This window comes from Protopterus annectens, chromosome 6.part0 (genome assembly GCF_019279795.1).
Source record: "Protopterus annectens isolate FY-2018-M chromosome 6.part0, PAN1.0, whole genome shotgun sequence".
Lineage (NCBI taxonomy): Eukaryota > Metazoa > Chordata > Ceratodontiformes > Protopteridae > Protopterus > Protopterus annectens.
The window spans coordinates 1,787,919,338-1,787,941,618 of record NC_056737.1 but is presented as its reverse complement, the minus strand read 5'-3'; positions in this window follow the sequence as shown (position 1 = coordinate 1,787,941,618).

The window sequence follows — 22,281 nt, the reverse complement described above, 5'->3', positions numbered from 1 at the left end:
ACTTCAGACTTGCCTCAGTATCAGTTTATATCAGTAAATCATACCTTTAAAGTGTGTGTGTTCCTAAGACATGGGAAAGATTCCCTAGAAATATAAAGCCCACAATTGTCTATAATAAATTATGGCTTGAATTAAAAATATACCTACATAAATTTGCTCAGTGTAAATGCTTCTGTGGTATGAATGTCACTGTAGTAATATGCCATATCTGTTAATCACTAGCATAATAACATACACACCTACCACCAGAACTAACTTAATCTAACATGGTAACAAAACTGCATTCACTGTTACTGTCTCATCCCTCCTTTCCCATTAGTCAATACCCTTCCTCATTATCAAACTAGTATCTGGGCTCACCCAACACTAAGGGCCAGATTCCAAAGGAGTTGCTTTCAGTGTAACTCTGCATTGATTCTGAAAGACTTGCTTTCATTGTAAGTGACCTACTTCAGTGTAAGGCCTATCTACAAACAGGCCTATAATGAGTCTATGTTAATTCATTGACTGTTCAATTCAGTGAGCCTTTCTTCACTGAAACCTAACCATTGAACATTCATTCAATGCAGTGGCACTCAGGTAATGCATAGGACAGCATTATTTTGAAATGAAATGGCAAATACTCGTTTCATTATATACTTAGAAAATATCAAAATATTGTTTATTTTTCCACAATTCAATACAGTTTCTAGACATACCCTCTTAACAGAGTAGCTGCAATCTTTTTAAGTGGAATATGTACTCTTCACAGCCTAGCTTCACCCAACAGCACACCACATGTAGGAAGTCATGTTTAAAGTCAGATTACAATGTTTATGTAAAATAATATTTTAATGCACTGAAAGATTAATTTGTACTTGCCAACTGCCTGATGTAGTCTCATTTTATTGACCTCATATTTTTAACTACTTTTACTATAGTTCAGCTCCAACACTAGCCAACATTTAACATGGACAAAAGTATTTTCCTCCTGAGTGACATTTCTGTTTTTAGTTGTTTGACTATCTGATTTTTCACACACACACACACACACACACACACACACACACACACACACACACCCCTGTTTGAATCAATCTGTACTTATGGATGCACATTGATTACTCTTCCTTCTCATACCTCTCAACCTCTTAGCATAACAAATCTTGACTAAGCAAAAAATAATGGGGGGACAAAACCCCCAAAATAGGGACACATTTTAAATATTGCTCTTATAAACTTTGAAAGTTGTTAGAATGAAAGGTCTTGTATTACCATGCATTTTCTGAAGTATATGGAGTCTGAAACTCAAATGCCTGTTATTATTTAGTGAATTTAATTCTCACTGATTTGCCACAAAAATCCCGAAAACTACAAATCTTATGACGAACAGACCAAAAATATGAAGTAAAAATCTGGACATTCTGTGAAAATCTGGACAGTTGTGAGGTATGTGAGGTACAACTCCAGACACTAATCATCATACCTGCATGAGCTAGTGAATCTTTTATTAACAATAATGTGTGTGTATGTCTTTACTGTTTAATAGTGTGCTTTTTTACATATTTTTGCACATTTTTTGTATGTACATCCATAGCTGTCATATAATAGGATTGTTTTTTTTTATTCATAAGCTAAAATGCAATGAATTGTTATGATGGCAAAAACGTTGTAACGTACCTGTGTTTACAAATACTACTCTGAAGTGTGGAGCTTTTCTCCCCGGGCCTCCACTGAAAATGGACATATATCCAGTTGGTCCAGCCCATTCAACAAATGTAAAAAAAAATAAATAAAATAAAATAAAATGTTCCTTCTACTTGCCTAACACTAGAAAGGAATAGATCATTTTTCCAGTGAATCTCAGGTCAGAAATACTTTAACTTTACATTAAAGTAAAAGTTAATATGAGATCAATAATAATGTGTTCCTAGTTCCATGGAGAAAATGCAGTGGTCATGCTACATTAATACAGAGCATTAGAAATTACTGTGCGGTCAATGAGATACCCTGTGGGGTGTTATCAGCAAAAAACTGAATTTCTATCATTATTCTGTCAGTCTTTGATAATGACTCTTACATTAAAATATATTAGAATTAAAGGAAACTCTTTTTGTGGAAGTATTTCCAGGTTTAGCATATCTGTCCATAACAAGTATGTGCTGCATTAAATCAAAGTAATTCACAAATGCTCTTTTCTCACACTGGTTTGTAGTTTGTATTTATTAATCATTCATGTTTTGTTAATTTGGTTCACCTTACTGGTCTAGGTCCATTTTTTTTTTTGGGGGGGGGAGAAAAGTTCCTGAAATATTTATTATTGAAATATGAACAAAGCAACACAGACTTAAAAATGTAAATTTATTACAGCCAAATAAATGATAAGATTTTATGTATTGATTATGAAAAATACTTACACTTTCTAAAGAGGTATTTTAATATAAGCATAGTGGTATACTACCAACATTCAAAGCTCAACTCCAGAATAAATGTTCAGAATAACATAATGATGGATATAATGCTAGTAACAAAGGGTGTATTATTAGCATTCAAACATAACTCAGGGAAACGGTTCCCCTTCATAATGTAGCAGCCCAGTTTATCGACTCTAAAAATGGTGACAAAAACATTGTAAATGCAGAAGCACAAAGTCCCAGAACATCATCTTTCCTCTCTGGGAAAGTAGCCACTTGGCTACCATATAGTGCGATCTTGGAGTTGGTATATTTAAGTAGGGGAGTGGTGTGGAGTGGTGTGAACCCCCCCCCACCCCCAATTCGATGGTTGTAATTTGTTATGGTTGCGTTTTTTTCATTGGTGGCCAAGTGGTTACTTTCCCAGAGAGGAAAGATAATGTTCTGGGACTTTGTGCTTCTGCAGTTACAACATTTTCATCTCACTGTTTTCAGAGTCGATGAACTTGGCTGCAATGTTATGAAGGCAAACCAGGGAAACATATTCCAAATAAAAATTTCTATGGTCAGAATTTCAGTAATGGGAGACAAGTGTGGCTAATACAAATAAACTTAGTAAACAAATTAATCTTTATAATAGTAATCCTTCCATTTATTACTGCATACTGTACAACATTAGTTAGTAAGGGTTGCAGTTGTGTTTCAAATACAGCAGTATGGCTACCTCAGTTATACAACACACTTAAAATGCTAAAGATAAGTCAGAGTGAGTTTTGCATATTGTTTTCAACAGAAATAGGTTGGCTGAGCCCCAGACACTTTGTGGGTGCCTTAGAGAAAGTTTTGTATTTATTTAGTAAGTACTGTTTTGTGGATCACAATTCACAGCTCATTGTATTCCAGGTTAGCACTTTGGAGACATCGTGACAGGAATTTATTGCAGAAGTTCTGCATTAAGGTTAGGTTGGTATATCACTTTGTAGCTTGTAGAAGCAACCAGTCTTGGCCCAGTAGTTAACAGGTGCTCTATAACAGCACTTATGCATAACACAGTGGCTACAGGTCAGTTAGGTATCAACGACACATAATGTCTGGGAGACACCTCTGTACATAAGCTAACATGTTGCCATATGACAACTGGATCTTATACATATTTGAGGGAACTCAGGTGTTAAACAGGTATTGCCTTACCTCTGCAGTAACCTGTTCTCATATACTTTACCTGCTTCCCCAACAAACAACAAATGGAGTTCCAGGAATGTAGGTTTGTTCTCAATAGTGGTAGTCACTTTATTTAGTTATACTGAGCTATACATGGACTTTGTGCAGTTATCTGCAGTTCTGATACTTTTCAGTGAACTATCTTAGATTTAGTGACCGTTTTATTATTCAAGTTTGTATGACCAATTATAGCACACACAGTAAATGAGGTACAAACTACTCCATAAATACAAGTATCACTGCAATAACACAACATTGAGTATATGAGGCATGGAGCAGGTATGTTAACTCAAGGATATTACCTGTCTGACAGCAGGATATGAACTATAGCATGGTCAGTGTGTATATTGCATGGCACAAGCAGATGAACATCTAAGTAGTTTGTATGTTTTCTCAGTATCCTAATACCAAATACATCAAGATAACAACCTTGATTGCCATGTTGATATGTATTGTGTATCTTGATAGTGTGGTCTTTGATTTAAGTCAACAAAGAGTATGTGGTTACTAGGTATTATAAATTAATATTGAGGTTAATGAGTTATTTTGAAATTAAGTGTACTAGTGAAATTATGCGACGACATAAAGTGTTATTCAGACTTGTCCCTACAATGACTGTCTTGAACATTTCATACCAAAATTCAACCTAATTAAAAATTACAACCACACATAACAGTCATTTAATTAGAAATGGCAAATGAACTATTATATAAAAGATGGTGAAAAACATGTAATTTTCATTCATAAACTACTAAACATAAAACTAAAACTGAAGAAAAGATGCCTATTTTATTGCAGTTATAAGGCAGTAGGGGAATGACTGGTACAGATATTGCCACGTGTGGTGATTGCAAGTAGCCTAAACAGAGTAGTTCAGAGGGGTAAACAACAGACGAAGAATCCACTCAATTTATTGTACCTCTAGAACTTTGGCAAATGCCTTCAAGGAGTATAAAACATAGCAAAATCAGCTCAGTTTAAATACTATAGCAAACAAGACAATTAACCAATAAGCATTAATTAATTATCCAATAAACATTAAAAAAGCATTAAGAAATCAAATTAAAAGCCTCCAGTTACATTCTACATTAAGACCCTGAGGAGATTAAGTATCATATTTCAAAATTAAAATGCTTTCCTTGTACAACAATTTTTTTCTTATAAAATTGATCAGAAAATACACCTTTATCAACTTGTTCCAAAATCGCAGCTTGTAGACCATTAGGGTTAAAGTTATGAACCAACATAGAATGCTTAGCCACAGGGCTATCTTCTTTTTTATTTATAATGCTCCTGATGTGCTCCTGAAGCCTGATTTTAAATTTACTTTTACTTTCCCCTATATATACAAGTCCACAGGGGCACCTCAGTGCATAAATAATACCTTCAGTATTACAATTATATATATTATTGACATGGAATGGATGACTGTTAATATAGTCAAAAGTTCGAGCAACAAAATGACATACATTGCAATGACCATAAGACATGGCACCCTTTATATAAGTAGTCCTGATTTTCTGCACACTAGTGGGATATCTAAATCTATTGTGTACTAAAATATCCTTAAGATTTTTACCTCTCCTAAATGAAATACCTTTAGAGGTCAAAATTAAGTTAGCCAAATCAATAGATTTAAACAGAAAATTCCAGTAGTGTTTCACTAACTCAATCAAAACACTACTAAATACACCATAAGTAGAGACAAAATAATCTTTTCTCCTTATCAGTGGTGTATTTATTATTTTCACCCACTATATTACTACAGGTACCAACTCTACATTGTTCACTAATAACCTTATCAATTGCTGTTTGAATCATATAACTATTATAACCCCTTGATCTAAACATGCTACTTACAACATTGATTTCTTTATAAAAATCTGTATCATTATTACATAACCGTCTTAGCCTCAAACACTCACCATAAAGTAGAAAAGCTATAGTGTGGACTGGATGACAGCTGGTACCCATCAAATTCTGATTGCCATCAGAAAATTTTCTATATACAGAGGTCCATAAGGTATTATTGTCTTCCAAAATTAGATGTAAATCCAAGAAAGTGATATGTCTACCCACCTGTATACCATCAAAAGACAGTCCATATATATTATTTTGCATTACTTCAATAAACTGACCAACATTAGATATCCCACCTTTACAAATAAAAATAAGATCATCTATAAAACGAAAATACTTAACAACATACCTACTAAAAAATGTTTATGATATAAATATTCCAACTCATACAATCCCATTATCAAATTGGCATACATGGGGGCAAACGATGCCCCCATGGCAGTGCCTTTAATCTGTTTATATATTTGTAAATTAAACATAAAGAAATTATTATTTAAACAAAATTCCAATATTTCAACAATATAACATGATACCGGACTGTCACCCAAAAAATATTTTACTGCTTCCAGCCCAAATTGACATTGAATACTAGTATAAAAACTGACAACGTCAACACTTATAAAAAACATTGTATTGTAGACAGTTTATCTAAAAGATCAAAACTCTCTCTAATGTAACTAGATAGTTTTGTCACATATGGAAATAAGTATTCATGCAAAAATATTCCAATAGCTGATAAAAAATACTTTTGGGCTGATACAATAGGCCTACCAGGTGGGTCGACATCATTCCTGTGAATTTTGGAAGACAATAAAATAAAGCTAACTCATTAGCATCTGTACTAAACTTTTTATCATAATCACTCTGTGAAAAGTATTTTAACCTGACTCCCTTATATATAAGGACATCATATTCTTTTATTGCCCTATTATATTCATTTATATTACTTTTCATGTAAGTTTCAGTGTCATTCAAATGCAACATACACATTTTATAATACTGTTCAGCACTCATAACTGCTATCTTACCACCTTTATCAGATGGTTTAATGACAAGTTGTTCATTCTTGGCTAATAACTGTAGTTGGTTCCATTCATTTTTACTTAAATTATACACTACTTCATTTTTATGTTGCATAAAATTATGAAAAGCAACTTCCACAGCATTATTTAACATTTGAGAAAAACATTTAATATGTTCATGCTGGTATGGGGGAATAAAGTTACTTCTGCATTTAATCTTATCAGTATTAAGCAAACTGTAAGCATTAATAATACCTTCATGTTCAAAACATTCCTCAGTCAGATAAACAGGAATGAAAACTGTCTTCTAAACTATCTTGTTCATCAAAACACTCATTACATTGCTTACTGGCAAAGAAATATATTAAATGGATCTTGCGACATAATCTAAAAATGTTGCATTTAAGTTCATGTAACATGAACTACTACAGATAAACTTTGAACTGAAGAAAATATGCTAATTTTATAACTGCAATAAGGCTGTTGGGGCATGCAGGCTACTGATGCTATCATGTGCTCAATTACTGTAAGCCTCGCAGCTTCAATAGTATGTGATAATATCTGTATATCCACCCCCATGCTTTATTGTACAACTGTTATCAAATTAAGTTAACAAAGTCACAGGTAGTATAAAGGACTAAGGTTATGAGCTATTAGTATAGGAATGATTCCCTCAGCTTCTGTTTACCTGCTACATGAGTCTAAGTAAGTTACTTAACCAGATGGTGCTCATGGGCTGAGTCTGATAAAGTCAATATGGACTAGTGTATTACCCTGGGTAAGAAATCCAAGTAAATAAATAAAAAACTGAATCCCAGACTTTACTGCTGTAATTGAGTAAACACTAGTCAACTATTGTAAAACTGAACCAAATGGAGAAACAGTTAAGTAGTGCATATAGCATAGCTGACAGGATCATTTTATAGAATACAGTCCTAGAACTACAAGGCAAAAGACCATGTGTGTCTTTACAATATCTTCCTCATGATGAACCCATGATTTAGAGGATGCAAAAACATGCCTGACCGGGGATAAACTTAAAGGTATCCATCCAGTTGTCAAAGTTAGTCTTGGAGGAGTCATTCAGCATAACATGCAGTGCTGATTTGTTCCAGAGTTGAGGAAACAACTGCATAATATAGCTATCTCTTTGACTATACAAACAAACAGGCATAGATCTCAATACATGAGTCTGCAACAGACAGGTTATAGAGATACAGCTTCTAGTTTGTTTTGGTAGCTAAGAGTTTTTTTACGCCAATAATCTTTGTTATCACAAACCCTGAGGGGACTTTCTAGCCACATAACATGTCTGGCTAGTTACATGCAAAAATGGTATCATACTGAATAATTGGACTAATAAGGGCAGAGTATGGAGTGACAGTAGCATACTTTGCCCAGATGAGATACAGTTGTCCTATATAGGAGGATTGCCTAACTACTGATGCATCATGGCGGTTAAAGGTGAGGAAGATGTGTGAGCTTCAGTGCTATAGTTAATTCATGCCCTTGGTTGGTAGATACTATTACAGTTAGTCTCATCACCTCAGGTATTTAGTAATTTATGATGAACACAGACTTCAAAGTCCTCCTGTAATTAACTCTTCATGTTTTATAGGAATTAAATAAAAAAAATGTGTTTAAATCATCAGATTTATATATATAGCAAAACCAATATTTGGTCCAAGAAGCAGGAACATAAAACATAAAGCCCAGAATGGAGAGGTAGAAATATAACAAACTTTAATAGAACTTCAAACAATCAAACCAAAAGATATTAAAAGAAAACCCGAGTATTACTGAGCACTTTCATCCAAAAATGTTCCTTTGGACTTCATCAGAATTGTACAAAACACAAACCACCTGACCACATACCCAAGATTTATTCCACGAAAAGTTTTTTGCAAATTCTGAGGGTTGGGCTGGAGGGAGGGGTGAAAAAGCAGAAGTTTTTTCATTTTCCCATTCATATGAGGTTACAGTGCTTTTGTAGATGCAAATGAGACACCATGATGTCTTGTTATTTCCTGCTCATATCGCATTGTTTTGGCATTTCTGACTACTATTCTCCAGAGGAAGGCCCTACCATTCTAATAATCTTGCATGTCACATTTCAGTTTTTTTTTCATATGAGTCAATATGGTAATCTGAATACAAATGATATGCTTTTGTATAAAAAGTACATTTTTATATTGAAATATGGCACCTTAATTCCCCATGGACTGAATACAAGGTACAACTGGATATGTCTTATTTAATAAGGTCGAGTTTTCTTAAATGACTTAATTAGTGTTAACTGAATAATGATGGTGTGATTTTATATATAAATATGGTGCAGTTTTTTATGTACTGTTTTACTCCTTGAAGGCTGTGAGCAGAAGCATTAGAGATTTTGCTGGAATAAATCATGGATACCTGGCCTGGTGGCTTGGGCTTTGTTCTACTGTGCTTGTTGTTTTTGCTGATTCATAAGAATTTTAGTTTTGGGTTTAGTCAGTATTGCTGTATACTTCCAATCCTTTGCAATACTAGGTTTGTGTAAAAGTGGTTTCATGGTATTTATAAATGACAATATTGTTAGTTATAGATTTATTTTACTTCAAAAAATGCTGCTCTTTTACAGTATTTGTTCTGGCAGCATGTATATGTTAAATAGTACTAATAGTCTGGAAATGCTGCTGCTTGTCCTAGATTATTTTGGGTTTGTCTCCGATGATGCAGACACCAGATTTTGAGGTATCAGGGTAATGCTCACATGAAAGGTATTTTACCATTATGGGGTAAGAGAATATTAATAATAGTAAAAAATGAGTACAGTTTTCTTAATAAAGCAAGGCTGTTTTTTTATTTACTCAAAAATTAACTAATTAGCGCTGACAGATGAGTTACTCAGTAAATAGGCCATGTTGGATTCTAACTTATCCTATCCAAAAGTTTTTCTGTAATCCTTCCCAGTTGGTTAGTCATTAGGGTTTAGATACCTTACTCTTTTCTCATAAGTTTTATTCTCAGCTAGGGTGATAATGTTTTTGTTCCCCTTGGGAAGCCATGTCAGTTGTGGAGGATTTGAGGTCTCAGTAGGAACACATATCTTCACAGGCTAAAGTCTTCTTTGAGAAGTTCACTAGAGAGGTGCATCAGCTGCAAGAAGTTTATACATCTAATTGAGACAAGAGGTCAAAGTTGTTAGCCATAGAGGTGGACTCAGGAGAGCAAACCTGCAATAAAGAGAACAAGTTATAAGACCAGCAGGGGAACAACAGAACTTCTACCAGAAAACAGCCCATAATGACTCCTGTTATAGACAAGTTAGTTATTCCATCTGGTAATGAGCTTCAGTTAGATTGTGTTAAATTGATAGCTTTCAGGTTCAGTCAGCTGAAGAGTATATTTTATTTTTTTAGATACTTTATTTGAAGAAAAAGATATAAGTTATTTTATCTGCTTATAGAGAAAGAGCTGAGTAATTTGTAGTAGGTAGCCTCTACAGGTTTGGCTGATGATATTTCATGTACATGTGCTCTGGTTTTCCCTTCCTCATCTTCCTATACCCAGCCAGTAATTTAGTGCAAGGGATGTTGGCATTACATCTGCTGCAGGTAGCAGCACTGAGCAGACTTTTTTTATTAGTACAGGACATTGTACCCCAGGGGTTACTATTATGGTGAACATCTCTGTCATGACTAAAGAAAAGGTTTGTCAAGATTCAGGACAAAGTACCCCAGGGGCTACTGCTACTGAGCACATGCCTGTCATGATTAAAGAAAGGATCTGTCAAGGTGAATAAGTCAATATTTTTGACTTAGTCAATTTTGAAGGCATTTAGCATATATTTGATGAGATGGAGTGGGAGTCAGGGACTTAGCATAGACTTTGGCTGCCACAGGGAAGAGGCAACTGGACAAAATTATATTACACAAATAAAAAACTGTGTCAGGGTTTTTATCCACATTATGGCTGTAATTGTTGTGAAGGACCCTCAGCATGTATTGCAACGTTTGATGTAATTTTGACTATTTGACAGTCCCATCATTTGAATGGTGAGTCTCTTTGGCTTTGGCAAGACCAGAATTTTTGAATGTGAAAACAGTAATTAGTTTCTTGAAGCAGAATGAGCATCATGCAGATAAATGATTGGGATTCATAATAAATAAACACAAATTGTCATCTCCCACAGGCTTTGATGAATGAAGGAGCAAATTGAAGGCTTGCTGTGAATTCAATGGTAGCATTTATGTCTTCCTAGCTTGTGTTTTTCCAAATGCCTGCTCACACTGTGGGAAAGGACACATGGCTGTGAAATGTCATGCAGGGGAGGGGCAGTCATAGTCCATGCTTTGACAGTGGGGAAATGAAACAGCATCATTTTTCTTCAGAGCCACCAGGCAGGGATAGTAGATCCTTTTGTGGGTTTAGAGACACTATATCTTTTCAAGAACTTCCTACAAACAGTAGCACAGAAGCACATTGAGTCAACAAATACAGTTTTGGTGAACATAAAAAAATAATAAAAATTAAAAAAAAAAATGTTCACAAGAACCAATTTTGCCAAACCTCCAAACACGTTTTCTTTTTTACTTTTTTCTTTTTTTTTAAAGATGGAGAGTTCCCCTGAACCCTCATACTCCCAACTTGCATATGTATATCTGTGTGTGTGTGTGTGTGTGTGTGTGTGTCTGTGTGTGTGTGTGTGTGTGTGTGTGTGTGTGTGTGTGTGTGTGTGTATATATATATATATATATATATATATATATATTTATATATATATATATATATATATATATATATATATATATAGTTCCCTATCAGAAGCCTGAAACACTATAAGCTTGAAAATCAAAATCCTGAAACCAAAAGCCTGAAAATTCAAAATCCCGAGAACCCAAAATCCTGAAACTCAAAATCCTGAAAACACAAAATGGACATACTGACGTCATTGTGGCTTTGCTATTGTTAGCCCTGTGGTGTTAGGTCATGCGTTGGGTTCAGGTCAGTGTCCGGTTGGTTTTATGTTAGGGTTAGGGGCGGTTTAAGTGAGTTAGGGTTAGGGCGCAGGTTAGGCATGTATGCAATAGTGACAAATATTGGGGTTAGGGGCGGTTTAAGTGAGTTAGGGTTAGGGCGCGGGTCAGGTGAGTATGCGATAGTGACGGACCTTAGGGTTAGGGTTAGGGTCAGGGTCAGTTGGTAGATATTAGTGTCTTTATAGTGACATATTAGCATTATTTGTGTTTTCAGGATTTTGAGTTTCAGGATTTTAGGTTTTCGGGATTTTGAATTTTCAGGCTTTTGGTTTCAGGATTTTGATTTTCAAGCTTAGAGTGTTTCAGGCTTCTGATAGGGAACCATATATATATATATATATATATATATATATATATATATATATATATATATATATATATATATATATATATATATATATATATATATATATATATATAAACACACACACACACACAGACACACACACACACACACACACACACACACACACACACACACACACACACACACATGTGTGTGACTGTGTGTGTATGTGTTTATGTGTGTGTGTTTGTGTGTGTGTATGTATATATATATATATATATATATATATATATATATATATATATATATATGTATAGGTTACTATGAAATGTTTGAAACTTACCTTATCATCGGTCATATGGCTGAGGATACATGTGCAAAAGTTTAAAATCCCGAGTTGAATTTTTGGCACCTCTGAAACATCAAGATGTAGTTTGCATTTGTGGTTTCAAGTGTCACTGTTTACAATTTGATTGGAGATTGCACTACAGTGGGGATCGGGAAAATTACCCTTTTCCTTACTGTACTGCGATTTTGGAGCTGGAATATATAACTAAGAGAGGTTGTAGGGTGCAGGGGGGCTTGCCCCTGCAAAACATTTGTAGGACATGTCCAGACGTCAAGGTAAGTTGGGTAATGTCAATAATGTTGAATTCAACTTATCAACATTACCATGTTCTTTGGTGTGAGGAAACAATGTTTTTATTTCCATTCATTTGTTTCAAGTAAGTCATTACTTGAACAACAGAGTATCAGAATGTTGATAGTAAACCATATATACATATATATATATATATATATATATATATATATATATCTATATATTTATATAAATATATATATATAGATAAAAATATAAATATATATATATAAATATCTATACACACACACCCACAGACACACACACATATATATATATATGTGTGTGTGTGTGTGTGTGTGTGTGTGTGTGTGTGTGTGTGTGTGTGTGTTTGCACACACACACACACACACACACACACACACACACACACACACACACAAACACACACGAACACACCAACTCTGAAGTTGCCTAACAGTGGGAAAAGATGAAAAGTCCATCACTGATGAAAGTGGTTTCAGTGAATTCTTTGATCTTTTTACTTTCCCCAAAACAGTATATGGTGATTGAACTGTATCCCTAGATTCACACATTCTCTCATTAGAATGGAATTTTTTGCCAAACTATTAAACAGTTACCCTGATGTTTAAGAAATGGAAGAATTCCTAAGGGGCATTGCTTTAGGTTTTCCATAAAATTGGATGCCATACTGAGTGTGAAATTACACAGAAATTTACAGTCACCTGTTGGGAAGGAGGAGCAGATTGTAAAGAGACTAACTAGGAAATATATGCAGAATGAGTAGTCGGTTCCTTTGATGTTTTCCAGTTTACTTCTTTCAACATTACTCCATGAGATTAGTACCAAACAAAACAAAGGATGAGATAAATTCATCATGTACGTTTTCCACAAAGCCATTCAATTACAGTGCAAGTAAAGATGTCAATGTGAAGTATACATCCTTAGATAATGTCATCTGGATCATTAGGAAATACCATAATCCTTGGTTTATGAAACTAGATATGGTCCACCATTCCCTTGCTTCCAGTTTGTGAGAAGAACTGCCCACTGCAGAGCAATCATTTCAAAACACATTTTATTTCACCATGGTTATGGCCATGGGCTTTGCTGTGGCATGTTTCACCATAGAAAATTTTAGTACTGTCTTATGTGGTGTCTGGCAGCAGAGAGCTGTTCAACACACAGTAGTGCATTACCTGAGTGACATTTTAGTCTTTGGGAGTAGGACTGGGACAATAAGAAGAGCAGGGCTTATTTTGTGAGTTATATAACAAACTTTCTAAGGACATGAGTGGGGGACCAGTCAAAGCTTTAATTAGTTTCTGTCTGAAAATAAATGTATTTTTCTTTAACTTTTAAATTTCCACTAGTCAGAGTACAGCTGGCCATCCCTCCTTTAAATTTGAAACTTCAATGTTATAACTAATCAGGGTAAAAAGCTTCTCAATAAATACCTGATAGTTAAAGTATAGATGTATATTTTTTCATCCTCCCATAATTTCAGCAACAAACTTTTATTAAATATTTCACAGTAGTTTTCTATACAGAGCTGCAAAAGTAACAAAGCATATTTCCATGGTCCTGTTTGTTAATGCTTATAAATATCTTGATGACTACAAACTTAATCTCATTGCCAAATCTATAAAATATGTCTGCTGACTATACTTTCTTAACTATTTGAAGAATGTTGTTTTAGATTTTTATCATTTACCTTTCCGCATTGATTTCAAATTATGTTTGTTATATGCATATATGCTGTGTGTGTGTGTGTGTGTGTGTGTGTGTGTGTGTGTGTGTGTGTGTGTGTGTGTGTGTGTGTGTGTGTGTGTGTGTGTGTGTGTGTGTGTGTGTGTGTGTGTGTGTGTGTGTGTGTGTGTGTGTGTGTGTCTGAGTATGTGTGCATGCGTGTGGGTGGGTGGCAGTGCAGTTAGACTCCTACTTTTTTAAAGTGGCACATTTTGACTACTACATATATTACACCTATACTGAAATGGATTTGCTCTAGTAAAATTATTTCAGACATCACAACTTTAAAAATGGATTTCTGTATTTCAGACCAGCAACATTTACAATGCACTGCATAATATCGCAGGCTAAATAAGCTTATAATGCATCTTTGTTCTTAAACAAAGGAATAATCTTGGTCGTTCATTGTAATCTATGACAAATATAGTTTTTCTGTGTAACTATGAGAATGAAGATATGCGATTTTGCAGAGTATGTGAGAAATATGCAGACCATGCATCTCCAAATAATAGTTGCATACTTTTCCTGTCAATGTAAAATGTGAAATATAATTTAAAGGAATGTCCCAGAACATTTTGTTACATGTATTTAGTTTTGTAGTTCCGCCTTATTAGGTTTGCCTGAGCTTGTTATTAGTATATCTTAGATGTGCTACTATCTAATCAGAAAATAAATGTTTTTAGAAATTTCCTTCCATGTCTTAGTGGTTTATACTAATAACAGACATAGATAAAAAAGGAGCAGACATCTTAACATTTGGTGAACCAGCCAGGAGCTCAAAAGATGCAATAGCAAAGCATTTCTTCATTGAAGGACTGATGAGATCACCAAGAAAATCAGCCAGACCACCTCCAGAGAAAGTAGTGATAAATACATGAAGGATAAATGGGATCCCAAATTTTCAAACTAGCAAAACAAATAGATGCCAAGGCATCTTTGGTGAAGATGATGGAGGGAGGATAGGACAACTGAGTGTTGATGCACAAAGGGATGCATCTTGAAAAAACAGAATTGCAGTATAGGCTCCATCTTCTTCGTTAGAGGCATGGACCATGAGTCTACATTTTCCAAGACAACTTTTGTCTGAGGTAAAAAAGTTAATAAATTATTATTTTTTTGTCCTAGGGAGTATTAATGACATGCTGTATGGTTTAATACACAAAATGGTAAAATAATCTCTGCCAATCAGCAGGAACTAAAAAAAAAGATGCACATAGTAACATTTAACTGTTTTGCAGAGTATAACTAATAAAGTACAAAGAGTTTGATAAATTAGAATTCTCAGGATGCTTGGAATCTGTCATTTAAAGACAGGACTCTTTGCCATTGCCACGAACTGGTTAAAAGTCTGTAAGTAATAGAGCATGTGCGAGTTCATCACATGATCCATATTGTTTTGACTTGCACAAGGAAGACAGATGAAAATATGTTGTAATTTTAAAAAAGACTTTGTTTTGAAGGCAATTTTCTTCAGTGATTCTACTCCCAGATAAATTAAGCCTGAACGGTATCTGGACAAGATTAAGAAAAAATAATCAATTTTGCATTCCCCTTTGCAAGAACCAGACTGTGCATCATAAATCCTAAAGCTCTGAACAGATGCAGTTAAAAGGTAAAGAGAAAAGTTTCCACTGATTTTCAGCCATAAATTGTACATTTTCAGATAGGAAAGGTATGTAGTGAAATGCAGAGACATACATTTTTACTATCCAGAGACTGACTGTATTTTGAAACAAGGGAGGAGAACAGAGGAAAGAAGAGAAGAAAAGAAGAAAGTTCATGTTATTTTATTTATTTATTTATTTATTTATTTATTTATTTATTTTTGTGCAAACACAACTTTTTCACTCTTGGAGATCCAGCAGTGATCATTAGAGACTACTTTCATAAATGCACTTGTGTATACTAGATGAGAACTAGAAATATCAGCAAATCTATCACAGAATGATTTCATCTTACTTAAAAGAGGAAGTTATATATAGACTTCTTAAGCTGTGTTGAAACAACTGAAGAACAAAATTACAGAATGGAATGCAAAGGTCTTTTGGTTATAGCCCTACCAATGTACTTTATTATTATAACACAAACAGTAGAGAACATGCCATTATGTGGATTGTCTACAGAAAAAAGTATCTCCCATTTCTAAAACCTTCATACTTATTTAACTTAAAATTATTTTGAACTGATTTCTTTTCTCTGTCTACTCAGTTTAATATTAGCTGCTTTCATCGTATTTAAAGAGTATGGTAATAGACAGCCATTAAATACATATATAAATAGAATCAAGATAGACATTGCAGAGCTAATCAGGTTACCGAGAGAAAGTTTAATGACAAGGCATTTCCTTATGTCAGTTGCTGCCTCTTTTGTGTTTCCATGACAAACGTGAATCTGATCTTATACCAAATTATATGAGTAGTATTTGTTGCCATTCTATTTTGTTTGCTTTAAGTACCAATTAAATATATTATCTCTGGCCTTTTGCTTCATATGCATATTTTACATCCTAAAAGTTATTTTGTCCAGCTTTGTGAGTTTTTTTGCATTAGTTACTTTTCGCCTCACAGTAAGACGCTGTCCGGTTCGATTCTCAGCTAGAGCGTCTTCTGCGTGGAGACATGCGTGAATGGGCGTACCTTTGTTGAAGGTTGTGCATCAGGCCTGGCAAGTCGGTACGTAAAAATCAACTGCCAATCATTAGTGGACCGGAGTTCCGCTGTGGCGACCCCTAATGGGGAAAAGCCGAAAGACACAAACAAACAAACATTTTACAGTTTAGGAGGCCTGCACCTTGTAACTTGTCCACTGTTAACCATTCTTTTCATTAAAAATACCAATGTTATTTGTCAGTTTCAGCCTTCTACATTCTAACTGGAAAAGTTTCTGGAAGGTGCTGAATCATTAAGCCACTGATGTGCACATTGCAGAAAACTAGTTTTGGTGACTTGACTTTCAGTGCATGGCTTTTAAATAAGTAGCCTAGATCTATTTTTGGATGCTAAGTACCCTTATTTTGCCTTAATTTGTACCTTGACTCCCCTTTTTAGTATTACCCAGCAATATCATGTGTATCATCTTAGTTTAACTTAGTTAATCTTTTATCATGTCAGCAATCCTCCTTAGCATGGTAAATATATTCATTCTTGTGTATCCCAACAGGCTTCACTCTTCCTGCTTCTTTGCAATCCCTCACTGGCAACCTGTGCTCCAGGAGCTAGTTCTGATAAAATGTTTTAGACTGTTTAGTTCATCCTCAAAATAAGCTATGTCTATTTCATCTGGTCTTGTATCAAATTATTATTTTAAATCTGTTTCATATGAATCAACTATCATATCTTAGTTTAAATATAAATTGCCCAAAACAAAAGCAGATATGTGAAAGTCTATCTCAGGCTTTTATACCTGTAGAAAAGAGAAATCACTGGGAATAGACTCTGTATGGAGTTTGTTTACTTAATAGTAATTTTACTTCTATGCAGACTATCTGTAACTTCTGCCAGGAAATAATATGCTCATTTTCTTTTAAGGAAATTAAAAAACTCACCATTATACTGATACTTGTTATTTCTGGTTTTATTTTACATGAATAAACTAAATACAAACTCATGCATATGCATTGACATATACTGAAACTTACATTTCCAAAGATGTGGCATCCTGGAGTGTGTGCAGACACTGGGGCACCAAAGACTAGGTTCCTAGGCAAATACTATGCAATCCGTCAGTAGACCATTATTCAAAAGTTTCCTACAACCTTTGTGAGACTAAAACAGGATAGACCAGGGAAGAATTTGAGGTTCCCCATCCAATTATCTAAGTTTATATCGAAGATGGCAAGGGTGCTACTCATCATGACATGTATTGGCAGGTTGTCCCAGTGGTGAGGGATATACTGGGATATGAACCTTTCATGCCAACATATCTTATTTATCTGCTGATTAAAGTTTAGTTCCTTTAACTAAGTATTTGAGGTACCATTTATTCTGTGAAGGGACAGGACATCAAAGATAACTGGTTATTTCATGGATTGAAAGGATAGACACAGATCTCCATGGAGTCATCTATCAGAGACAGAATACAGAAAGTGGGCTGCCATTTTGTCCAGATAAATAAGATTTTGTGTTCACTGATCATTCTAATTATGCCTGTTCAATGTTTCTCAGGTTGAGGGACAAATGCATGCCAAAAGGTGCATTATATTCAATGATGGATCTAAAGAGATGCAAATAAGAGGGGATTAAGAATTATTTGGATCTAGTGGTGATATATTTGAAAACTGAATGAGACAGATGGAAGGCATTCTGAACTGCTGTGGAGACATGATTGTCAAATGAGAAGAAATTACCAACAAGATTGCCTAGATACTTTATGGCAATGTTTGATTGGAGGGGGTGTGTCACTTATATGATATGTAAGTGTATTTTTACCAGAGCAAACTATGCTACATTTTTCACATTTCATTTGACATAATTGTCATGGTCTAAACCATGCTGGAACAATTGTGATTCAGTAGAACATCAAATAACACACAATTTACAGTCATCTGCAAACTTAGATTACCATAAGCCAGGAGTGTTGGCATGAAGGTTTGAGAAATATATGCCAAATAGGTGTGGGGTCCAGCACTAAGCCCTGTGGCATACCACTAGCATTTTTTTTTCTTTCAGAAGTGGTACCTGTGACTGTAACCACATAGGTTTTGTCAGACAGTCAATTAGATATCTACTGCACAACATAAGGATTTATATTCAAATTTATAAATCTGGGTATAATGCCTACATGAGGAATAGTGTCAGATTTCTTGATCAGGTCCAGAAATGCTGCGTGTACTGTATAACTGTTGTCTACTGCTTTGGTTACTTTTTCAAATAAATTACTGAGGATAAAAGGCAGAATCTTTCTTTTTCAAAGCCTAGTTGATGAATATCCAGGGTTAAGAGGTTTTCAATGTCCTTATTATTGAGGCCTGAGATAAACTGCATGACTTCATATATGAGGCTAGTGAGACTAATAGGTCTTTAGTTATCAAGCTGTGTGGTCTACCCTTGTGTAATGGTATTGAAATGCCTGTTTTCTAGGCTTCAGGAATGTAACTAGTGGAGTGACTTAGACTAAATAGATTAAGTAGTACATTCAGGTAGGCCATATTTGGCATTGTCAAACAGTTAATGTGGGATATTTTCAGAACCCATGGATGAGATGCTCTTAACCTTTGAGAAGGCTAAGAGAGCATGCTCCACAGAAATTAAAGCTGTAGACTGAGATCCTGGAACCTGTGGAAAAGCTATGACTGTAGATGGAGTAAACTTTGCACTAAAATTGTCAGCTAGGATATTAGCTATGTCTTTTGAGGTCACATTGTGCAGTTTTATTGCGGACTAGCTCCAAACATTGTTGGGTACTAGTACTTAACTTCCTGACATAGCTAAAAATAGATATGTAGTTATTTTTTAGTTTTACTGGCTATTTTAAGTTCACACTCAGCTTTGAGCTTCTTAATGATTCCTTTATAGTGTTTGCTAGTTTGTTTAAGTGAGCTCTTAAGTAAGTAGAACAAGACCTCTTAAAAGCAATTTCTTCTTCTTGTTATATAGTTTATTTGTATTGGTATCCCACTGTAAGGGTTTGTTTTTAAACTTCTCACAAGATGTGGTGCAGATAAGTACTGATTTATCACTACTTGTATTTTAATGGGAGTGAGAAGTGAGTAGCATACATACAGACATACATACATACATACAAATGTTTCAAGCATGGGCATTAAAGCCCTTCTAGCTTGCCAATATGCCAAAACACTTGTTCCCATAATAAATGTCCAGGCTGTTCTTAAAAATATCTAAACTGGTACTTACTTTAATATAATTTGGTAGTCTGTTCCAAGCATCAGCTACTCTGTCAGAGAACCAATTAGTGCACTTCTCATTCCTACAGAATCTTCTACATAGGTTATATGATGATTCTCTAGTACTTTTTAATAACCTCAGACATTCCCAGAGCTAGCTGTCCCTAAATGCCCTATATACCTGAATAAGATCTCCTCTTAAATATCTGTAAGAGACACTGCTCAAGTTCAGATATTTTAATCTTTCATAATAACTTAGATTTTCATATCCATGGATGCCCTTAGTATATTTCCACTGTACTCTTTCCAGTTTATTCATGCTTGTTTTCCTATAGGATTTTCATATTGTTATTCCATACTCAAGTTTGGGTCTAATGTAACTAACAAACAATGACTTCATTATGTTTGACTCCCTAGACTTTATAAATATTTTTATACAACCTATAGTTCTATAACTATCATTAGCCAATTGGTTGATATGATTAGAAAAACTCATAGCTGAATCTACCCATATACCCAGGTCCTTAAATGAGTCTACAGTTTCAATTACTGTGTGCTGTATTAAATATTCATCTTTCAGTTTATGTCTCCCAAATCTCATATGCTTAGTTTTTGATGTATTTATCAACATATTATTTTCCTGTGCACAAATGATCAATTTAGTCAAATTATTTTGCAGACATGCCTTATCTGTAACACTTGTAATCAGTTTACCCAATTTCAGGTAATCAGCATATAGACTGTAGAACACCTCAGATGAAAAATTAAGGCCTGAAAGATACAATCTAAACAAGTAAGGTGTCGGACACCTTGACTGTAACCAAGGATTTCACTTGTCCAGTTGGTGTGTGATACTTGCCATGTCCTATTTGTAAGCCATGCAGCTATCCATCTTATCAACAGTACATCAATACCTAGTTGTACTAATTTATTGATCAGTGTTTTGTCCATGACCCTGTTAAATGTTGAAGTTAGATCTATATAAATCACATCACAGCACAATTTTTCATTCATAGCTGTTATTATATTGTTATAGAACATCATGTTACAGGTGGTAATAAATCTATTTTCAACATATGCATGCTGATATATGGTTTCAAATCCCAACCTATCCAGTTCTGACAATAATTTCTCCAGTATACCTTCTCCATTATTTTACCACAAAATGAAAGTAGACTTAGGGGTCTATATGATTCTGGGTTTGTCCTACTCCCCTTTCCCTTAAAGACAGGTTTAGTAAGTGCAGGTCTCCAATCTTGAGGAATCTCCCCATATTTATATGACCTACTGAATAATAGATGTAATGGCAGTGTAAGTTCTTGCTTAAGTGTTCTCAGGTCATTGTTACTTATTCCGTCTCCTCCCTGCACTTTGTTTGGATCCAGTTTGCACAGTTCTTGTTCAATATAATCTAATTTGATTCCAGTATTTGGGGTTATCTGGATGTCACTAGGACAACTTACCACCCCTTTTGTGGAGCCAAACTGTTTTGCATAAGATTTTGTAAATGTATCTATAATCTGTTGTGTCTGACAATAAATTTTAGAATCTGCACACAGTTTATCAATTTGTGTATTCTTACTCCTTCCACATCTTATGTAGCTATAAAAAGGTTTCCTATTATCCTCAATATCTTTATATACATTTTCTTTAAATTTTTCTTGATCTTGTCTAACACTATGCTTAATCTGTTTGTCCAACTCATTTATTTCAGTTTTCAAAGTTGTAGTTCAACCTTTCTTCCATTTCATATATTTTTTGGCTCTCATCTTAATCAGGTATCTTGTTTATATGGAAATATACCCCCTGATGTTTCCTGCCTAGAACCTGACGTTAAACATTTTTTTGACTTTTTGCACTCAAACAATTTCTCTTTCAAAACTTTCCACATTCCATCTGCAGTTTTTCCACTGAACACCTCACTCCAGTTAGTTTTATATAGTAACTGTTTTGCTTCCCTATAATCTGTAATTAACCCTCTGTGCATTGGCTTAGATTTCAGTTTGGCAGAATTATCTAGCAACAAATTAACCTTTATGATCCCATGATTACTGCACATCAATGATGGTAAAACTTGACTTGAAGTTACAGTAATTTCTTTGGGAACACAAACAATATCTAGTATATAACGTCCCCTGGTAGTTTTTTTTACAATCTGAAGCATTTGTTGTTTCTGCATATACTCTGTTAATAATTTCTTAACTAACATTGTTGAATAAATATTATTCCATTCTGTTTCTGGTAAATTTAAGTCCCCAGCTAATATTATTTTTCCCTCCTGTG